We start from the raw sequence: 23,491 nt of genomic DNA, 5'->3' as shown, positions 1-23,491 counted from the left end.
GAAGGAAACTCATAAGATAAAATAAGGGAAGATGACTAGGGAAAGGCAGGGTGGACGAAGGAGGGAGAGAGGAGGAGGGACATATTGCAGAGATGGCCTTGTTGCGAGGGCCCTGGAGGGCTTCAACTGAAGGGAGAGGAGTAGAGCATGGGTAGCTATCCAAGAGTGATACACTGCCCAGTTTCAAACCTGGGCTGCAGCACTTGCAAGCTGGGTGACTCAGTCACTTCAGCTCTCTGGGCCTCAGTTTGCCTCTGTAAAATGGGGATGATTTTCTTTGTTAGGTGATTTTGAGGACTCAATGAGCTGCTATCTGCAAATCATTTCCAAGGTGCCAGCAGCGTGGAAAGTGCCCAGGTGATTATGAGAGACCAACCTCAGGTCTTGGAGGGCTGGAAACAGCAGTCATTCTGAGCTTTGAACAGGGTGTGCCCATTCACCACTGCCTCCACTACCTGTCACTTATCTGCAGAACAGAAGGAAGCCAGGGCGATAAGCAGCAACATGGTCCCAGGAGTGACATCAGGGAGCCCTGACCTAGCACTGGAGCCTGGGAATATCATAAAATCACAAATAAGAAAGATGTGACAAGGGAAAAATTAACAGGCCATCATGACTGACCTGGTACCCAAGGAGTGAGGTGGCAGACACAGATGACCCTCCACCAGGAACGGGGGAGGAGCAGCAGAGAATGGAGGAGGAGGGAGGCACCTCCACTCTGCTGAGCCAAGGTCTTGCATGGACCTCTGGGAGGAAACCCAGTAGTCTGTTGGAGAAGGGAGAGCAGATGTGGTTTCAGGAGGTGGCAATATAGAGCTATATGGAAGATGGATGCTCCAAGGGACAGATTTTAGGAAGGGTCATGGGCTAAGGCATGGAGAAACAGGGAAAAGAGGTTTTGTCAAGCTGCCCATTTGTTCTTGGGGACAACAGATGTGGCAACCGGAAGAAGCCCAGCACTCTCCATAGAGCCCACATCTCCAGCATATTCATCACTCCATGTGAAATACAGAAACACAACAGAACTCCAGATGACAGCCTGTACCGGGGAGGAGTTCCAAATCCCGTGCTCTGAAAGTGACACAAGACACAGGTCATGACGGTGAATCTGTGGGTACACAGAGGGGGATGAGCTAGGGCTGGCTGGCATTGCAGGCCTCTTGGAATATCTCTCATGCCTTCTTTTTTGACCAGTTACTCAATCTGCAAATCCACAAGCGCACCATGGCTCTTTGTAGCCCTGTCGGTGCTTGGCGTGCATGTTACATGGATCAGTTATAGCCAAGATGACACTTCTGAAGGATGGGGCTCCCCCAGCTATGTGAAGTCCCTAGAGATGAAGAATAAAGAGGGCTGGCTGCACACAGAGAAAGGGAACACCACCCAGGAACCTCAGTTACTTTGCCCTTCTGCCTTCTGAACAGAAGCTGCCAGTTCTGCCAGGCAACACGCTATTTCCCCTGAGTCTTTTTTTCTTTTTTTTCACTTCAGAAACTACGGAAAATACATGCAAACACTCCAAATGTATAGGCTCATTTTCCAGTAAGTACAAAATTGGATGGATAGATGGATGGATGGATGGATGGATGGATGGATGGATGGATGGATGGATGGATGAAAGGAAGGGTGAGAGGAGTGAAGGAAGGAGGAAAGGAGGGAGGGAGGGAGGAAGGGAAGGAGGAAGGGAGGAAAGGGAAAGATACTCTGTAAACTTTCCAATCTAACCGAACCCAAAACTTACAATAACTTCAGTTTCCCAACTGTGAAATTAAACTGCCTCTTTCTATAGCCTTTATCTTTGCCTTATAAAATTTGGTTTAGATAAATTCGACAAAACTTCTGATCTTCTACCACCAAATCCCTACACAAAGCCCCTGGAAACTTCCTTTATGCTACCACGTTGTCTACTGCCTTTTTCCCAGTTGAACTCATGGAGAGCAGGGCTTGAGTGTGGCCAGTGTCCAGATTCACGCCTCATCGTTTCTCCCACCAATGTCCCCACCAGTCGGTGACACCACTACTGTCCTTGGGTTCCAGTCCAGACATCTGAAAGTCACGTTTTACCTCTGTGCCCTTCACTCCACCCACTCCATGTTCAGTAGTGATGGAGTGGGCTTGGGCTCGTGCATCTCTGAAATGACCTAAACGATGTCAAAGAGCTTTTTGAAAAAGCAATTGTAAGAACGAACGTCTCCTCTTCCCCTCCATTTCCATGGGATTTTATACAACTGCATGAGCTAAAGTTTTCTACAAAATTCCTCCTCCAGGTTCCCTCTCCTCATCCCTCAGGGCCCCCCAAGGGCAGGATAATTATTTCTTTAGTACCTATTTGCAAGATGATTTTCCAAGGATGGATTTCAAGTTCAATTTCTCAAGCCTGCAAACGTGGCATCTCAAGGAGACCCACCGACCCGACCGCCCCCATCGGCCTACCTGCCGGGGCTGCTCGGTGCCGACCCTCTCTGCTGCAGCAGCTCCAGCCTCTGCATCCTCCAGTGTCCAGCACAAGGCGCAGTCTCCCCACCTGGACCCCACTGCTGGCCTTTCCATGCTGATTTGGAGTGACAGCAAGACACTCGCACAGTGGCCAAGGAGAAGTCGGAGGGAGGTTTCTGAAAGCATCTTCCTTCTCAAACACGCTGAGTAGTTCTGCGGGGCAGAACCAGGTCACTGCACGTCCCCATGTGTCTTTATTACGATTGCTTATAAAATGAATAAACGGTCTCCCATCCGAGTACTAACCAGGCCCGACCTGTAGTCCCGGTTACTTGGGAGGCTGAGGCAGGGGAATTGCTTGAACCTGGGAGGCAGAGGTTGCAGTGAGCCACGACTGCACCTCTGCACTCCAGCCTGGGCAACAGAGTGAGACTCTGTCTCAAAAAAAAAAAAATGAATAAACGAACCAAATTATGAGCTTCTCCTAAACCATCAGGAGAAAGGTTCCCAGCTTTCAATGCTAACTTTGCTCCTACTGCAGAAAAGTCAGTCCCAGAAAATATGGAGACGAAACTGTAAAGAACACCCTCTAATGTCTGAGAAAATACATTCTGCTCGCTTTGCTAAATCTACCGTGTATCACCTCACAAGCTAGATAAACCATCTCAAAATACGTGCTGGTTGATTTTTCTACCCAGAACATTAACTGCATCATTGGTAACAAAAGAATGTAGCATATATATTAATATGAAGGTATATTTTGATAGTATTCTCTGTAATTATTCTAATTCTAATAGAAATATTGCTAAAATTAAGTTTAATATCATTTCGATGGGATTTCCAGCCGGGGGTAGGACAATTCGGCACCTTTATAATTTTTTTGGTAATGGTTTCTCATGTAAGCACAAGTATGCTGCAGTAATTTATTTCCCTCAAATGATAACCAGCAAGCCATCAAAAAAAACAGCTTAGCATAAAGGTTGCTGATTTATGTTTATGAAATCTATCAACAACACAGCATTCTGATGCTCCTGTAGTCTGCGTCTTGTCCGCCCGCTCTCCTGGCAGGTGATTAAACAGCAAGACTGAGCAGACATTCAGACACAAACATTCCCTGGGGAACCACAGGGCACGCAGCCCAGTGAGGGGCAGCGAGCCTGTACAGGGGCTCACACATCTATGTCCAGGGCAGGAGGATGGAGACAAGAGGACCTTGTCCCTCCAGGGTCAGAATGAGGGCAGGGACACCTTCACACAGCAGGAAGGGGCCAGCTCGAATGTGAAAACATGGGCAGATATTTGCTAACAACACACGGAATAAGTGACTTCCTGATAATAGAAACAGAGGCGGGGGGATGCTGAGACCTGACCCCACAGTGGCCCCTGCAGAACGAAGGGAGAGCATGGCGACGTGAGGGCCTGGGGAGGCCCAGGGAATGAGGCAGGCCCACGGAGGGCACGTGGCCACGCTGCGCAATTGTAACTGGGCTGCCAAGCTGGCCTCCAAGCATCGTTGAGCACAGGGGCCATGATCAGAGGTGTGTTTCCGCAGGGCCACTGCGACAGGGTGAGGAGGATAGATGTGGATGCGAGTGGGAATGAGATGAGGGAGGGATGAGGGCGAATCAGGCAGTTGCTGCGGTCAAGTCCTGGACAGCGGGAGCAATAGCCAGGGGCCTCTCAGAGCCGACTCTGAAGGTCATTGTGTTCATGTCCTCAGCTGCGGTACAAACTACCCCAAGCCAGGCAGCTTAAAACAACAGAAATGTATTCCCCCGCAATTCTGGAGGGCTTATGTCAAAAATCCAGGTGTCGACAGGGCCGTGCTAGGGCTGGAGGCTCTGGAGGAGAATCCGGAATCTGCTCCCCGTCTCTCTGCCAGCTCCCGGGGGTGCTGGGAGCCCTGGAGCCCTTTGGCTGTGGACGCATCCCTTGGATCTCTGCCTCTGCCGTCCGTGGCCTTCTCGCTGTGTGTGTTCACATCGTCTCCCTCCGCCTGTGCTGCCTCTGGGTCTCTTCTCCTCTTGTAAGGGCAGCATTCATGGGCTTAGGGCCCACCTTAAACCAGTATAACCTCATCTTACCTTGATGACATCTGCAAAGATCCCATTTCCAAATAAGGCCACATTCACAGGTACCACGGGTTAGGGCTTCGACATGTCTTTGTGGGGGACACAATACCACCCGTAGGAGGCCTGGTGCTTGGCGCGGGGAGGGGGGCTGCAGGAGGCAGGGCAGAGCAGGGCTCCAGCCAAGGGCCAGGTTGGCGGGGAAGCTGGTTCGATTCCCTGGAAGGGGCCGAGGGCAGGAGGTACTGTTCCGTGTGGCTTTGGGGCTTCCTGCTGCAGTGGGCTCCGGACAGAGAGGCCTCCGCCGCCTGCCGAGGTTTTAGTTGCTGCCACTTCTTCCTTATGTTCCTCCAAATCTCCCGCTGCCCCCATCTGAACCTCAGAAGCATGCTGTGGGGGCAGGGGTTCCCCGTCCTCAGCTTCAGGACGCTGGATCCACTCCTAACTGGGGGAAACTGCTTCTTTCCCAGGGGACAGGTTGCCAAAAGGCGTACCCAGAACAGAAAGCTGAACATCTAACCAGTCTCTGCCTCCTGACGCAGACCGGTGTCGTGGGAAGACCCGAGAGTCAGGACCCAGGTGTGTGAGAGTCCAGCCCCAGCTCTGCCCTGCGGGGCCTGTTCCATCTCACCGGGCTCCAGTCTTCTTAACTAGAAAATGAGGGCTTCTGGTGCAAAGTCTCTAAGGAGCTCTTCAGCTGTAAAGCATTCTGAATCCCATTTTCCCGCTGACATTCTAATTTCACAGCGGGCTTATCTCCCCCTCAGAAGGGTCTTCAGCTGCAGCAGGGCCTTCCCTCTTAGCTTAAATCGCTCTGACCTTTTTATCAAGCAGTTCATAAACGCCCTTGCGCTAGGAGGGGCGGTCGCAGTGTGGTCCCCGGAGAGGGTCCTCTGAGGACTCTGAAAGCCGCTCCCAAGGTTGGCGCCGAGCACAGGAGGCTCCCTCTGGCTTCCGCAGGCACTGAAGGGGTTTGCCCAGAGACGCCCTGCTCAGCACTGCCCAGCTGGAAAACAGGTGGGTGGGGGCAGCCGCCAGGAGGGGTCAGCAAACCAGGCCCTAATCCACGAGCAAATTCCACGTTCACTGCCTCACTTTTATCTGCAGATGGGTGCGTCCTTGTGAGAAACCACAGTATTGTCCCCCACCCATGAAGGGAGGCATGGACATGATCCCAAGTCCCCTAAGTTAGATGGTCCACCCTCACCTGAGTGGTCACATAGACCTGCCCGGTCCTTTGACCTCAACACCACACACTTCCCACACCTGCTGCAGGAAGGCGAGGCAGGAAGCAATGCACACAAACTTGAGTATAACACAGTGGCACCGCCATCTCGCCCGCTGAAAAGTTGATTTTCTAAACCAGAGGCAGCACAATGGACCCGCTGGGGAATTCTTGTATCTTGCCTAGCATTTATATTAATATTTGGTGGTATCATTTAATTGATTAGTCATTATTGCATACAAGGCTATAAGAGTTGAGAAATAGAAAATGTATCTGTTAAAATTTTAAGAAAAAAAAATGTCAAGTAGAACTAGCCAGTCTGATATCACTAATCTGGTTCCTGCACACACTTGTCTTATAAAGTGCTAGGAAAATGGATATTTTTCTTTCATATTATGCAATTATGTATGGCATATTGCCTGTCTGTGTGGCTTGAAAATCATTACACTGGTCAAGCTGTCCCACTAGTAAAAGCAAACCACCACTTCATAGGTTAAAAAGACATCTGCAAGCTATTTAATACTAAGCTGCATTCAATTAACCTTCATTTTTACCTCAAAATAATCCCGACCATTTAATATATAACCCATCACTCCAAAAAGCAATGACTGTACTGTGAAAACATGATTCTTTAGGCATGAGATTTGGTTGTTTACAAATTATTTTCCTTTCATGGCTAGAACCCTAAAACAATATCAGCAACTGGGGGGAGGGAGGGCGGGAAGGGGAGGACACAGACTCGAAGGACACGGCTGACAAAGAGGCAAAGGAAGCTCCTTGCTGCTGCTGCTGTCCTTGCTGCTGTTCTGCCCGGGCTTCGTTTTACAGGATCAATGTCAGGGTGTCCCTGGGTCAACAGCAGAGAGGTCTCTCAGCAGGGACACCCAGGCCAGCGAACACACTGATGCACTGCGCTCCTCTGCTGGCCGGTGATCACTTCGGCTCCTCTGGGGGAAGACTTTCCAGCCTGAGACATCACATTCCAGGGAGTTCCTGAGGACAAAGAGTATCATGGAGTCTCTGGGCACAGCCCCTCGCTCCTCTGCAGGACCCGAATTGTCACTCCACAGCAACCGAGCTGGCACACCCTCAGCACAGCTGCAGGACAGCTCTTCTCCACTCCTCCTATGGCCAGCAGGTTGGCATCACCCACGGGGCCTGCCGTATCCACCAGTGGCACCTGGAGAGGGACAAGAGGAGACGGGCACTGCCTCCTCCGGGACAGGTGTCAAATGCAGTCAAGATCCCTCGATTATCAGAGACCAAGGGGTCAAAAGGACCCATGCCCCCAGCACCTTCCCCAGCCTGTGAGCAAGCCGTGGTCCCACGCTTTCCTCCACAGCCACGGAAATGGTACTGTGGGCAGGGAGAGGTTTCTTTAGCCACAGACACCTGGCTCCCCCTTCATCTCGAGGGCAGTATTTCTCTGGTGGGTTGGAAGTGTCATTGGGAATGACGCTTCTGGGCTGCCCAGTGTGGGGGACTTTGGGAGGGACTGCATTCCTCTCAGTAAAGCGGCAGAGAACACACAAGCTTATGGCAAGTGTTGGACCAAATACCAATGAAAACACCAGACAGGGTAGCTCACAAACACATGTCCAAAGAGTTTCCCTTGTACTCATGGATGGAATTCACCTACTTCCTCTCAACACTGGACTCAGGCAATGCTGCAGAGTCATCCATTTTCATGCAATTCAATGAATACAGTGAGGCCAAGGGGAAAAAGCCCTGTCCTTCCCCTGAGAAGGCTCGCAGACCTCCAGGCAAGCAAAGTGCGATGATGGGCTGCACCGTGCGGCACAGTGGAGGGCAGAGGAAACTCACGGTGCTCCGGCATCAGCAGGGCTGGTAGGGCAGGTGCTCACAGTGAGCCAGGAAGGTGAGCTCCTCATCAGGCACAGCAGACACAGGCAGGAGGTGAAGGAGGGTCGATGGGGAGACAAGCCATGAGCCGCACTCCCTGGAGAGCCAAGGGGCTGGCAGGCAGAGGAGGAGGGTGGCGGGTGGGTGTGGCTGAAGTCAAGCAGGAGAGCAGCTTTGGGGAATGGAGACCAGGATGGGCTTCCTGGAAGAGAAGTAAGTGAAGTGAGGGAGCCAGTCTGCTGCCCACCAGACCAGAGTTCACGGGGCCGGAGGGAGCTGGGAATAAAGACGCAGGAGCCGGCAGCCCCTCTTCCTCCTCCTCCTGCCCTCCCACTGCCACCCACACAAAATCAGCCCTGGGACACTCAGGAAAAGGAGAGTCCTCAAAACAAAGAAAGATACAGAGAAAAGGTAGCAGGAGGTCCCACATGTGTATCTCAATATCAGGGGCAATCCACACGTATCCCCCATCCTGACCTCACATTTACAAATTTAATTCCGCATAGATTGTAAGTCTCACTGTGAAAGGTGAAATAATAAAACTTTAAGAAAATACGGGAGAAGAAATAAAAGCACTAAAACCACGAAAGGAAAAAAAAAGATACATTGAACCACATTAAAATAAGAACTATTATTTACCAAAAGGCACCACTGAGAGGGAAAAGTCAGCCCACAGAGAAGGCATTCACAAGACATGCATTTGGCAAAGGACTTGTGCAAATCAACAAGAAAAATCCAATATATCCAGACAACTCAAACAAATGGGAAAATGACTTGGATAGGTACTACGCAGAAGAGGATAGCCATGTGGCCAGTAAACAGATGAAAACATGGTTGATATCTCCCACAGGGCAATGCAACACCCTGCACATGTGAGAACCACTGACATGACAAAGGCAGCACCCAGCGTGGAAGGGAGTGCAACACAAGCTTTCATCTCTATTGAGAAAGTGTTCACTCATCCATTCCAGAACAGGGTTTGCAGCATCTACTGACGCTGAGAACGCATCTCCCTATGGCCCAGCAACCCTGCTCCTAGACATGCACACGACAGCAACGAGTACGTGTGTGCACCCAAAGACATAAATCCACACATCATCACAACAGCGAGATTCATAGTTGCCAAAAACTAGAAACAACCCAGCACCCGCCTATAGTAGAATGGATTCCTAACTGTGGTGTGTTCACGCAGTCAAAGCTATACCGCAACAATGAAGATGAACAAGCTTCAACTAGACACAACAAAAGGGGTTCATCTCACATATAATGGTGAGCAAAAAAAGCAGACACACAAGCGCACACAGTGTGGCTCGGTGTACGTGTGACTCAAAACCGTGCTGTTCAAAGGCGGGAGGTGGGTCCTGTCGGAATGGGGGTTAAGGACAGGTAGCAGGCACGAGGGGCTTGCAGGATGTGGGAGGGGTGCTGTTCCTTCCTCTATCCTGTTTGCCTGGATGTGTTTCATTTGTGACGATTCACTGAGCGACGTATTTAGAATCTTCACTTCCCTTCCATCTGTTTGTAGTGGGCTGAATGGGGGCCCCATAAAACATAGATCTGCAACCTAGTTCCCAGAATCTCTTACAATGAGAGTCAACCCTACCTGATGTGCCAGAAGATGTGATTATGGTGAGGGTCTTGAAAGGAGGAACTTATCCTGGATTATCCACGTGGGCTGGAAACTTAAAATGAGAGCGTCCTTGTAAGAGAGAAAAGGCCACACGGCAACACGGAGGAGACCGTGTGAAGATACAGGCAAAGCTTCAAGGGACGTGGCACAAGCCAAGGAGCCCCTGGAGCACCCAGAGCTGGAAGGGGCAGCAAAGATCCTTCCCTGGGGCCTTCGGAGTATGCACAGCCCCACTGAATTCAGACTTCTGGTTTCCAGAACTATCAGGGTAAATTTTTAAGGCTGGGCCCAGGTGGCTCATGCCTGTAATCCCAGCACTCTGGGAGGCTAAGGCGGGCAGATCACTTGGCTCAGGAGTTTGAGAGAATAAATTTCTGTTGTTTTAAGCGACCATGTCTGTGTTCATTTGTAAAAGCAGCGGCAGGAAACAGATCCACTCTTCTACTTCAATGCAATGAGGAAATTAAACAGTAAAATCGAATTCTGCCTGGGCCCTCTCTAGGCGGAGTAAGTCAGAACAGGCTGGGGAGGGCCTGAGCGTCAGGCAGCTCCCATTCCCGGGTGGTGCCAAGGGTTCCCCGGGCTCAAGAGGCTTCACCAGGAAGGGAGACTCCCTGCCGCCTCAGGCCCCTGAAAAGGCCCTCAGAGATGTGGGGTCGGGGGCAGCAAAGTTTCCGGGACCACTCGGCCGGGTTTCCAGGCCTCACTGAGACCCTTCTGAGGTTTGCAGTCATGAATCGTAAGTGAGCCTCAGCCAGCTGTGTAACTGTCTCCTGCGATGTTCAGACACTCAGGGTAGATGAATGGGTTTAATCAGAGCTGGGACGTTTCCAAGTGAATTCTAAAAGACAGGGAAGAGGGCAAGGGAACTGAGGATGCTCACATGAAGGAATGACATGAAGAGCCACAGAATCTTAGCTGGGTAAGAAAGGCACTAAGGATGGAGGGAAAACTAGGGAGCAAAAATGTAGTAAGAAGAATGAATGGGAAGCCTCCATGGGGGCCGGAAAGCACCGCAGTGGGGGCTCACCCAGGAGGCTGGGCAGGTGGAGGCAGTCAGAGAGGGAGGCAGAGGCTGGGGGAAGACAGGCTTGGGGAGAGACAGGCTGAGGTCCAGACATCGGAGAAGGAGACAGAGGCTGGGGGAGACAGGCTGAGGTTTAGCCTCAGGAGAAGGAGGCAGAGGCTGGAGGGGGACAGGCTGAGGTCTAGATATGGGAGAAGGAGGCAGAGGCTGGAGGGAGACAGGCTGAGGTTCAGTCTCGAGAGGAGGCAGAGGCTGGGGGGAACAGGCTGGGGGTCCAGCCACAGGAGAAGGAGGCCACAGCATGGTTAGAGCTGTGAGGAAAAGGTGGTTAGGGCTGTGAGGAGGCCCCACAACAGAGACCAGGCATTTGGCAGATTATCCTCAAGGAGACCAATGACTTAAAAACGGTGCCAGGTTGGAACATGAAAGGAACACCATGACCAGGGCCCAGAACCTCAGGGAATGAGGGAGTGGTCCTGTAGGTCAGGGATAAGAGCGATGGGACATGGGCTTAGATGGGCTGTATGTCTGGCAGAGGGTGAAGGAGAGCGTGTGGACAAGGCTGCAGGGAGCGGAGCAGGGAGGGCCATGCCTCAGTGGCGAGAGAGGGAGCGGCCTCCCTGTGAGAACTCAGAGGATGGCTGACTTGTGTGAAGGGGACACTCAGAGAAGAGGTGAGGATGCAGTAGTGCTTTCTGCACCCAGGTCTGCAGAGCTCACTGAAAAGTAATACATCACCACTCTTTAGCCATGGGAATTCTACTATCTGGGTGTATTTGTGAAATAGCCAAAGAAAGGCAGCTTTCCAATCCTTCACCCCTGAAAGTTCACAAACTCGGTCTATGTGACATCACTGCATCCTTCAAAGCAGGTCCTCCCAGAGTTTACCCTTCTAAATGCAGAAACTGGCCAAGTGGAGCTAGGAGTCTGTGTCGTTCCGTAGGACATTCCCAGGGTCCCTATTGTGTGACACCTACTAGGGAGGCACGCGAGGCACCAAGTTCCTCCATGGGAGATCCGTCTCCCCTGGTGGTTCTCTGCTGGTGCTGAGCCACTGTGTGCAGCCATGACGCCGAGGCAGGCCCTCACCCCAGGCGCCTCTGGGGTCTCCTGGATGCTGCTGCTGCTTGCTGGGCTGCTCATTGAACAGGTTGCCCTTGGTGCCTACATGCCGCACCCTCAGCACCAGCCCCTGTGATGGCAGGGACCCCGCTGCCCTGGACCAAGAGCTCTCCCTTCTTTCCTGTCTGCCCCATGGCCATCCTGGAAGGCATCACCAACAGAAAGCCATTCCAGAAGGGGTTCTGTCTGCCCAAATGGATGTGGCTGCCCTGTGTGAGCTCCAGGCTACCATCTGATGACATCTCATCTTCTTGCTGAAACCAAGATACCCCTGGCCGGTGGAAAGTGAATGGCCTTGGAGTCGAAAGAGACTATTTCAGGCAGACCTGTCGTGGTCCTTTCCTGTTGCTATTGTAACAAGTCATCACAATCTTAGCAGCTTAGAACAACACTGGTTGTTTATCATCTTGGGATTCTGTAGGTTAGGAGTTCCAAAGCACGTCTCCCTGGGCTAGACTCAGGGTGTCGGCAGGGCTGGTTCCTCCTGGAGGCACGGGGTTGGCGGGGGTGGGGGGACGTCTGCTCCCCAGCCTTTCCAGCTTCTAGAGGCCACCCACATTCTTTGGTCCTCTTAAGCCAACAGCCTTGTGTCTCTCTGAGCACGCCTCTGTGCTCAGGCTCCCCGTGACTCTCCTCTTCCACCTTCCTCTCCCACTTCTAAGGACCCCTGTGATGACACGGGAGTACCCGAATAATCCAGGGGAATCTCCCTATTTCAAAGCCATTTGGCATTTGTCTTCCTCTGCTAATGGCTGCACAAAGGAAAAGTCTTTTCTTTTCAATTCATTCACGGACGCTGCTGCTATGTCCCCGTAGGAAAGCAGGGGTCCCACCAGGCGGGTTGGAGGGAACCGGTCTCTGGTTTCCTGAGCTCCCTGCAGCCATGGCTCCAAGCTCCGCACTGCACAGGTGATCCCACCCCTCCTGGGCCCCAGTTAGCAGAAGCTGTCACAACCATTGAGGAGAATTAGGAGAGACATAGCAAGCATGCCTATGTATGTGGCATACATAAGAAGGTCTAGAAGGACACTCAACAAACAGCCTTAGTGGTCGATCTCTGCAGAGGGGGCCAGAGAACTGAGAGCTCAGCAACATGACCTAGAGCCAAAGCAGACACTTCCCTGTGCCATTTCTGGGAGGGCTGACTGGTGCCACTTTTTTGGGTGGCAGTTTGGTAATAATTAGCAACATTTAAGTACACATAATTCCATCTTAAGAAATTAATCCCAAGGGACTCCGCAGATGCCAGTCGAGGACAATGAACAATGGCATGCCCCACGGCACTGCTGGCATCATAGAGTCTAGGCACATGTGACTCCTCCATGCCATGGGCGCCACTGACAGACCTGCCAGCCCTGCCCCGCTGACAAAGATTTGCAAAGATATTTTAAGCGAAAAAAGGGAAAACCCTGAAGGGTGTGTGTATAATGCGATCCTCTATGTATTTTTCTGAGCACAAACCTGAATATACGCGTAGAGGGCATCTGGTTTGCCTGGGAAGATGTATGTGGTTAAAAACACTGAGGCTGGGTCTGGAACGCTCTGCACCATTCACATTTTTCACCAGGAAGAACAAGTGTGCGAAACAGCAGTGTTACGTACGCTATCTGCTTCTGCTTGCTGCACAAAAAAAAACATTTGTACAAACAAAAGACTATTTAAGCTTAACAAGAGCAGCAATAAAAAACAGGTCCAAATCGATCCTGTGTATGCCCAGTTTCTGTATGGAAGTGCTCTGTGCTGAGGAAGCTCTCTGGTTGCACACTGTGCACAGTTAATAAATGGTTATTAATAATAGCAATGATAATGGCCTCCACGTGCTACTGAAATGCAATTAGTTTCACAGTGGGGCATGATACACATCTGAGGACGAACATTCAATTTTCATTCACATCCCAAACTTTTAAGCGGTCGGACCAACAGTTTGCATAAAAGGCATCCTGTGTGTTGCATTGTGTCTTAATTTCATAACTCGACCACACCCCGGGCCCCAGCTGCTGCTTTTGATTAAATCAATGGACGACTGTGTTAACATCCCTTTGGGACTCTGACACTCTAGGCTGCATGTGGCTGCAAATTAATAAACGCTGGGGCAAAAAGAGATTGCCCAGAGGGCACCTTAAAATATGTGCCTCTTCCCCTAACATACCTCGGGAAAAAAAGAAAGGTCCCTGGAGGGTTGATGGGGTGGACACGCAGTGAGCATGGGAGGGCGGGCAGGGAAGGGACCACCTCTTCCTCACCAGCAGCCCCTCCGCAGGCAGGTGGCTGAGAAAGGCACAGGAAAAGGGCTCAGGGCATTTTCAAGAGGAAGCTGGGCAGGAAGGAGAGGGGAGAGAGGTGGAAGGAGGCAGGATGCGGCAGACATTAGGGCCGTCTGCATCCAGCCACCTCCCCCAGCCTTGAGAAGAGGAACACGAAGTTAGGAACAGATGATGGCCGATGAAAAGGTGAAAATAAACCATGTGTGATGCATTAAAGAGGGTGACACCTGCGAGTCCTTCAGCCACTGCACACAGAGGAGGCCCTGCCTCCCCGACCCATCCACCCGTGGCTGCAGGTGGCACCCGACAATGGCTGTGCCTATCAGGACTCCAGCTGGAGACTCGGGAATCCTCCCACCTGGAGAATCGGGAAGACTCCTGCTTGCTTTTCCAGTTCCATTGTGTACCTTGGTCCTGCCAGCATCTATGCCCTGACTTAAGGCTACTCTAGGCAGGGGCAAAGGTGAGGCCAGCCAGGGAGGCAGCAGCCGTGGATGTGGGCAGGGCCATGGACAAAGCCGCTCATCTACAGCTTCCGGACGAAACCTCTGGTGAGCACTGTCACCATCCATGCCACTCCTCAGCACTCCCAGAGGGAGCCTGCAGATGGCCCTGCGTGAATGGCTGCTGCTGCTTATTCCAAACTCTGTCTAGACAGTGAGGTGCAATGCTGGGCCTTGCGCTCATCAGATGAACTAAACTTGAAAACTCACAATGACGCATCTAGGGTTTAAATTTACTTACATGAAATTCAATTTTTAGCCTTAAGTCACTCCTACAAAGTAAGTTTCTACAGGAAAGGGCCAACATGAGCACCCAGTGACTGGAAATCCAGGCCGTCCTTCATCCTGAAGGTGCCAGAGCAGGCCCCACCGGCTGCCTGAGAACTCCTACTCCCTGTCCATCCCCTCTGCCCCTGCCTGTCTCTGTTCTCTGCCCCGCCTGCCTCTGTTCTCTGCCCCTGCCTGCCTCTGTTGTAAGGACTGTAAGAGCTAAACCTAAGATCACTCGACTCCCTTGTAATCAGGGGGGCCATATGACAGTGTTCTTGTCCATGAGATGTGAGCAGAAGTCCCTGAGAAAGATAGCCCTTCCAGAATGAAACGGCAAAGCTTCCACAGGAGAAATTTTTTTGCCTGTCAACCTTTGCCCTCCCTCTTCTATGTTATTCCTGCCTGGAATGCAAACATGATGCCTGGAGGTGCAGCAGCCATCTTGTAACATGAGGACAGAGCCCATGCTGAGGATGGCAGAGCAGACTGGTGAGCTTAGGTCCTGGTTGATGTCTGTGAGGAGCTACTGCTGTCTGGGCAGACAGCTTCACATTGTTGTTGCAGGAGAAACATTAATTTCTATCTTTGCATCTCACTCTTACCTGAGCCTTTCCTAATTTGCAGCAAACCTACATGAAACAGTAAAGGACAATCATAATTAAAATAAATTACAACACATATGTATAAATATGTGTATAAATAAATGTATAAATGCACATTTATAATTATTTTCAGTGCATATTTAAATTGAGATGTTATGTAAAACTATTTTTTAAATTTTAAGGTATGATGGATGTTATTAGCCTGTATAAGATTGCTCACTCCTTAAAAAAAACGTGGAAAACTTCAACAATAGTGGAAAAACAGAGATGCTTTTTAATCCATCATGAAAAATCCTAGCACAAGCCCAAGTGGAAATACGATTCCTCAACAGAAACGCAAAGGCAGAAAAGCCCCCTGAAAGAGGGATCCTAGCAGTCTGCCTTCCTCCTACCTGACTGCCTGAATTGTGGGTAAGTAAATGGCTTTGTAGAATGTAACATGGTCACAAACCCCAAGAAGCCAACTGCAGAAGGAGAAGCAAGCAGACCCAGTGCTGCAGAACAGGGCAGGGCCATGAAGGAAAACAAAGGGACATGTGACTGCCTGAGCACCAGAGGAGCCCCAGCCACAACTGGTACTCAAGGGACAGCCCCACCTCTCTGCTGCTTTGCTGATTTCTGATTCTGAGCAAAGGATGCTATAAATAAAGCTAGAAATAAATATTCCACCAGTGTCTCCCTTGTTTTCCCAGCCAATGTTCCAAATTTCCTCTTCATGCTCAGCTGCAGGATGAAGCCAACCTCCTTCCTGCTCTCATGATCATAATGGCTGTGCTGTGAAGACCGCAGCTACGGGGATCTTGTGACCTCAACTGGTCCGTACCCACATCGAGGTAATGGCTAATCTGTCTCCTTTCTCTATATGTCTGAAAGAAAATAATGAACTGACCTGAGCATGAGCTCACCTAAGCATGCTGTTCTGTGCGTGGGAGACTTCTCAACGTCACCGTCCTCATCCCCATCTTCATGGAACCAGGGCTAAAGGTCCGGCAGACATGTTAAAAGATGCAAGGTGCAAAAAAAAAAAAAAAAAAAAAAAGAAAGAAAGAAAGAAAGAAAGAAAGAAAGAAAGAAAGAAAGAAAGAAAGAAAGAAAGAAAGAAAGAAAGAAAGAAAGAAAGAAAGAAAGAAAGAAAGAAAGACGAGACAGTTGCTCTGGGAACCAAGACTAGCAATCAAACTCAGTAAAACAAAGACAGGAATAACCAAAGTGACCCTTTATTGACTGATTGCTATTGATTGGCTGATCAATTACTTACCATGTCCCCAGCACCACAGAGAGTAAACGTGTAAGCACATGCCTTCCTTCTATCAACACTGGGCGGTTGTTCTCCCCACTCTAGAAGTGCCCCCTGCTGAGAGAAGCCACCAGGCCATACAGCAAGGAAGGGGCCAAACTGGGCCCGAAACTGATGCCTGCCAGTTCCCCCTGCCCGGCCGGGACCACGGGCTGCAGCACAGGGTGTCCATCATCAGACATCACTTTGAGCTGGAGACAGGTCAGGCCTCAGGAACCCAGCCAAACCAGGTACGGCCTACATCGGGAGCCCCCAAATCAGGGTGGGAAGTGAAAGAGGGGCTGGTGATTCAGCGTGCAGTGCAGCCCATCACTGAGAGGTCCACGGTCTGGCCATGGGCTGAGCAACGGGGTCCTGGGGCTGGGAGCTTGCTGGGAACCACCTCCCAGGTCATTCGCCTGGGCTGCCAGGGCCGGGCTGTGTCTGAGCTGAAGACTTGAGTAAGCACCTTCTTACCACAATGGTGCACAAATTCCCCAAGGCTGCAGCTCTCTACAGCGTGTGCCTTTTTACCATCCCTCGCCTCATCCATCCTTGGGTGCTTATATCATTTTCCTCGGGATGCTGTAACAAATCTTCACAAGCTGAGTGGTTAAAAAGAACAGAAATTTGGTCTCTCGTGGTTCTGGAGGGGAAAAGTCTGAAACTAAGGTGTCAGCAGAGCTGTGCTCTCTCGGAAGGCTCCAGGGCAGGGTCTTCCTGGATTCTTGCAGCTTCCGGTGACCCTGGAGCTCCTTGGGGTGCCTTGGCTTGCAGGTGCATCAGTTTGATCGGCCACTGTCCTCACCTGGCATGCTCTCCTGTGTGTCTCTATTTTCTCTTATAAGAACACAAGTCATTAGACTTAGGGTTTACCCTAATCCAGTATGACCTCGTTTTAACTTAACTGGCTACATCAGCAAAAACTTGAGTTCCAAATAAAGTCACATTCTGAGGTTTCAGGTGGACACGATTTTGGGGGAAGCACCATTGGACCCAGTCCAGGCTCCCATCTGCTAACTTTCCCAATTGCCCTGCCTTATCCCTAAGTCCCTAAAAGACTGGATGACTACACACACACACGCACACAGATGCTTGCACGCGGAGCTCATAAGTATGTACATATGGATACACACATACGTGTGTATATACATTGTTATATTGAAATGAATTAGCTCTATTACTTAGAGGCCGCCTTCTAAACAGAACTGGGAATCTGGGACTGGAGGAGGAAACAAAACAGGGTTCCATGAGGTCCCTGCTCCTAATGCAGCTCTTTGGCAGCTGGGAGAAATGGCATCTTCCACGCAGGGGTTACTGGTCACCTCGGCACCTGCGTTCCCACCCACACTCTGCCTGAACGACCGTCCCAATACATTCCACTGCTCACCCCAACCGGCAATGAGTACAGCCCCAGTGATTTCAGGGTGTGACGTGCTCAGAGCTCCTGCAAGCTGAAGGTGAGACCAGCACACACAGCACAGCCCACCTAGTATCTATCACCCAGCACGAGGCTAGTCACCTTCCCCATCTCCCTCAGTCCCCCCTCCCCTCCACCTCTAGCACATTCTGTCTGAAGGAATGACCAAAGGCAGTCAGAGCAGCAGAACTCCCCCCCAAGCAAAATCCAGGCTGCAGTTGGCCGACCCTGGAGACGTCCCTTCCCAATTCGGGAGCCTGGCTCCCTCTGTGAGTGGGGTGGGTCTGGGGATAAACGAGGTACCATCCCTCAAACCTGTGCACAGTGCCCAATCCAGAGTCAGTGATAACACCCCTTCCTATGGAACAGCACCAGGGTCTCTCCACAGAGTTGGAGATGCTGATCTTGGGCTCCCGAGGACAATGGCAGCTGGCACTGCCTCTGCAGTGGCACCATCGAAGCTGCTCCATCTGCCTCCAGAGCCAAGCCCTGTGATGAGGCCAAGCCTCAGATGGCAGGATCATCAGGGCAACCACAGGGACACTGCCTAGCAGGCCTGGGCTTTGACAGGGCTCCAGAGAGTGCTGGAGGAGCTGGGTCCCCAGCTGTGTCCACCCAGGTAAGAGAACACCCCCAGACGGGTCAGCTCGGGGACCGCAACCCACATAGACTTCATGACTATTTTGGAGGAATCTTTTTTTAAGTCTCAGCTTCAGCATTTGAGTATACATGGTGTGTGCAAGCCTTCCGGTATCAAAGTGGATGGAGCACAGGGCTGTAAGTCACAGGATCCTGCTGGACACCCGGACCCCCTGACCAGCCACACGCCTGTGGCCGGTCAGCCAGCCCTGAAAGGCTGGGTTTATGTTGATACTAAAAAGTTGCTATCGAGTTTATTCAAAATTATCATGTTCTGCCTGCAAAACACCTGGATTAGCAATTGGCTTGGTGACGGAACCGCTGTGCCATTCGGTCTGCTTGTAAGCAGGGTATTCACACTTCAGAGGGCTCTAGTCTCCAAAAAACCCGCGAGAATGATGCCACCTGCATCTGTGCCAACACGGCAGTGTGGTGACGCTTCAGGTCTGTGTACAATAAATCACTGCAGCCAGACAGTCCTCAAATTAGAACTGGCCTCCTCTATATTTCCAATGCGTTTAAAATTACATGGGCACGTGCACCCCATCTCTGTGTTTGCCATGCACTTACCAAAAACAAACAGCCCAGTATGTGTGTGGTTTTGAAACTATGTGTATAAATGACAAGCTGGAGCTTGTGTCTATGTCTTCCACAGAGAACCTGTACTTACCAGCTCAGGAACGGGGCACTGACCTCCACCTGGGAAATGAGGAAATTCAAGTCTTCCTCTGGGAGAGCGTCCTCAGGGGCTTCCTATGACACTGCTGGGGACACAGAAATCCCCCCATGCCTCCTGCCGGCCGCCACCTATGCACACACCACTCCTGCCCCATGGTCTGATGGTCCTGCTCACTGCAGCTCGTCCTACCCTCGGAGGATCTGCACTCCCGGAGTTCTGCTGAAGCGTGTGCATGCCAGGGCCATCTGTAAAAATTCCAGCTTTCTCAGCTGGGTGACTCCCACTGCCACCCACAGTATTTCCTCCTTATCACGAAGTCATGTCATTTGTTTCCTTTTTGTGTCATTTAGTTATTTTTCTTCCAAGAAACAGAAGAGAACCTTTTGGTACAATGAAGAAGACACACACTGCTTCTGGTTCTTGAAACACCCAGACTTACTTGTGTTATAGAATTTGAGGAATTTGAGGCCAAATGCATCCATCAGTTTGCTCATTCATTTGTTTAATAATTGATATGTACCCATGACGTCTCAGTCACTGTGAGAAGTCCAGGGTACAGTAGTGGACAAGGCTGGTGTTGTCCAGGCTCTTAAGGAGATTACAGTCTTGAAGGTCAGATACTTCCTCCGTAACTCTGAGAGTTACCTTTGATACTTACTGGATGTCAAAGGAGAGTTTGACAAACCCACCAGTCCTGGTCTGAGGTGTCAGAGAAGGTGAGATAACACAAATGACTTTTACACTGCAACCTGAAAGGTGGGCACAGGTGAGCCAGGTAAAGAGATGAGCTATGTGGAGGTGTGGTGGACCGGGAGGATGAAATACGAGTATGACTGGAGTGAAAATAAATACATACATACATATATACATACATACATATATACATAAAAACAAGGAAATAGGATACCTAGGAGACTTAGCAAAGGCAATGATACCAGGGCAGGGGAAGAGGGAGGGACAGAAAGGAGGCAAAGATGATATGACCAGATAAAAGTTCATGCCACTTTCTGAGGCAGACACAGAGAGAGACTTGGGTGGGAAAGGTATCTGTGTAATTTTAGAGATACTGAGTTTGAGGTTCCTGGGGAATAGCAGAGAGGTAAAGAAAAAATGGAAGCTAGGTTACAGAAGTATAGGACTCATGTAGGCTGGGCTATAAACCTGGAATCTCAGCACAGGATGGTAACTGGTGCCAGGGGATGAGCTTGCCCAGGGAGAGGGTGGGTAAGGAAAGATGCCTCGAGGAACCCAACCCTGAACCTCTGCTGGAACATGCTGTTTAGAAGTCAAGGAAAGAGAGGGCTCTCTGGAAGCTGTGCTGGTTGGAATGGTGCCTAGATTCGGCATTTTAATAAGCTCCATGCTGGTTCTGCCATGAGTAGGCAGAAGTCTGCCATGGAGAAACCCATTCAGAGAGAGCTTGGACAAGGTCGACCCTCAGCTAATGTTGATTGAACAAATGTGTTTTGTAATTACATATTTGTCCGTCTTTCTGTATCAAAGGATATAGATCATTCATTCATTCATTCATTCATGTTAGTCACAGAGTAGTTATCCAGCAAATGGATAAAGCATGATTTATCTAAGCCATTGTTAATGGACATTCAAGTTATTGCCTTGTTTCCTTTATAAACGATGCAAAAATTAACACCTGCCAATTCTTCTGCTGGGTTATTTTTCTTATTTGTGAAAGGGCTCTGCAGAGCAGTTATTAAGTTCCTTGTGATGTGTAATAATAAGTATTACAACTGGGCTCGGTGGCTCACACTTATAATCTCAGCACTTTGGGAGGCCAAGGAGGGAGGATCACTTAAGGCCAGGAGATTGAGACTAGCCTGGGCAATACGGTGAGACCTCATCTTTACAAATGAAAATAAAAAACATTAGCTGGGCATGGTAGTGCACACCTATAGTCCTAGCTACTCAGGAGGCTGAGGTGGGAGGATCCCTTGAGCCCAGAAATTCAAGATTACAGTGAGCTATGATTGTACCACTGCACTCCAACCTGGGCCAGAGTGAGACCCTGTCTCTACTAAAAAAAATTTTTAAAAAGGATCTTTCTTAGTGTTTTTGCCTTTTCAGTTTATGGTGTTTTTAGCCTTATGTTATTTATTTTTTTCTAACAGCTATATAGCCAATGTATCAATCTTTTCCTTTGTAAGTTCTTAGGTTTGTGGTACATTTTAAAAGTTTAATAAGTGGTACATCTGCTACCTAACGTCACCTGAGTCTTAACAGGACAAAGGACTGTATATTCTGTCAAACCCCCCTAGGGCAATGGCACCTCTGTTGCTTGTACAGATGGGTTACTTCTGTGCAGGTGAGGGCAGGAAACAACGCAGGCTCACCTGGCTACACAGGGTAAGCATGTGACCTCGTTTGTAGCCAGCACCTGTATTGTTACTGACTGTAGAAATATTTTAATGAGGCATTCATACATATTTGATAGGATTCAAAAAATGGAAATAAAAAAACACAGAAAATTGACAAACTATTCAGTGACATTACTGATATTCCCCAAAGATGAGCACTTCCCCTTGTAACTAACTAACATCTGGTTATTTCAGGACTTGCACGCAATAGAGACAGGAGGTATCACAATCCTAATCAAGTGTAACTCCAATAGCTCAACTTCCAGGAATTTACCCTAAATAATAATTGAACAAGTGGAAGATGTATGGTCAAATATACTAACTTCCTATTAGTGAAGAACTGTGAAGCACACAGGTACCCAACTGGGGCTGATGAACTAAGCCCAGGAGAGTCACAGGGTCTTGTGACGTGGAAGGCACAGGCCCAGCTCTCCCACTCATTAACTGGGTGACCTGAGCAGGCGCCGCAGGTCCCTCCTCTGTAAACCTCACTGGTTTACTGTGGGAATTGAGGCAATGCATAGAAAGTGCTTAAGCTGTGTCCAGCATGTAAATAACCACACGTCTGCTGTTAACATATTAATGGAACGCTAAATATTAAAATTATGTGGGAGGAAGTTTATTGAGTTGCCCAGATTTCATGGCATCCTGTTAAAAGAATAAAGGTTACCAACTCATGTGCATAGTAATAATTCCACATCTAGCTGTTCAGTGTGTGCACATCTGTGCAAGAGAAGGATATCTAGATGGATGAAAATCACAATAACAACAATTTGGGCAGAAATATGGAGATTTTCGTAGTTATATTTTTCGGTTTTCTGTAATGAACACTTCTGACTGTACACCCAAAAAGGTAAAGAATGTTCTAGTTCTGTGTAAAGGTGGGGCTTAATTTTTGCTCTTTCATTCTGACCCACAGAGGCAGCACGGATTACCTAGAACAGTGATACAGGTTCAGGCCCTGTTTGAATCTGTACCTGCCGCGTGGTGGTCAGTGGTGTCCTTAGGCGTAACAAAAATCAGTGGGCCCCGGGGCTGTTCGCCTGATCTGTGTCTGGAGGAAGAAAGGGGTAGGGAAGAGATCAGAAGCAAAGCAGGGATTGGAACGAACTGGGGGGCAGGGGTGATGTGAAGAAGCTGATTCAAAGTGTTGATACCACCCCAGGATGACTCTCGCAATCATTCTTTTAACCAAAACGAGGTCTCTGAGAGGAAGGGATGTAGGGCCAGCCAGGTGTGTGCACCTGAACCCAAACTGCTCCGGGTGGACAGCCCTGTAAGGCAGTGCCAGAGACAGTCACAGCATGCCTCGCCAAGTATCAGATGCGGCCTGGAACCCTCCAGCGCTCCCGCACTGACATGAATTGCGAGTTAAGCAGATTCCTCAGCAATTTAGAGGATTTGAAAGTGATGGGCACTTGTGACTAACAGTAATGGCAGGTGGGGTGGAAAAAAGAGACCTTCCCATGAACTTAGGGGGCATGTGGCCTGTCACAGCATCGAAAGGCTTGAGCACCTATTAATTCCCTGGTGACCCACTGTGGTGGTGTCATCAGACACATTGATGAGAGTTAGGAGTTCCAAGGCAGTGCATCCATATACCCAAACTTTTACTCAAAAAGACCGGTGAATATTCCAGAATAATGTGTGACAGTTACACCTGCCCCCGCTGGGCCTAGGTCAGCAGACTCATCATGCTGTGGGGCTATCACTCGCTACATCTCTAGCTGAGTCACCCCCTCTTCCCGAGGCTCAGACGTCAGGATTACAACAGCCTGATGCCACCCGAATAACTCAGTCCCAGGATATGTAGAACAGCCCCCACTACTGGCTCATCCTCCACGTTTCAGAGCCCAGGAAGAGGGAACTGCGGACACGCCGGACCCACCAGGACCCAGCACAGAGGGAGATGAAGCTGCAGGGCTTTGGACACATTATGTAAGCCCTGATGCCCAGCGTCGACATCGGTAATGTAAAGAAAGCCAGACCTCACAGGGCTGGCGAGGGCCAGGTGACTTGATGCAGATGACGTGTGTGGGAAGAGCCCAGTGAGCCGCGTGCCCACACGGCCCTCGTGCAGCAGCCAACAGTCAG

The sequence above is a fragment of the Macaca thibetana genome, chromosome 6 (assembly GCF_024542745.1).
Source record: "Macaca thibetana thibetana isolate TM-01 chromosome 6, ASM2454274v1, whole genome shotgun sequence".
NCBI lineage: Eukaryota > Metazoa > Chordata > Mammalia > Primates > Cercopithecidae > Macaca > Macaca thibetana.
This window is presented reverse-complemented; position numbering follows the sequence as displayed.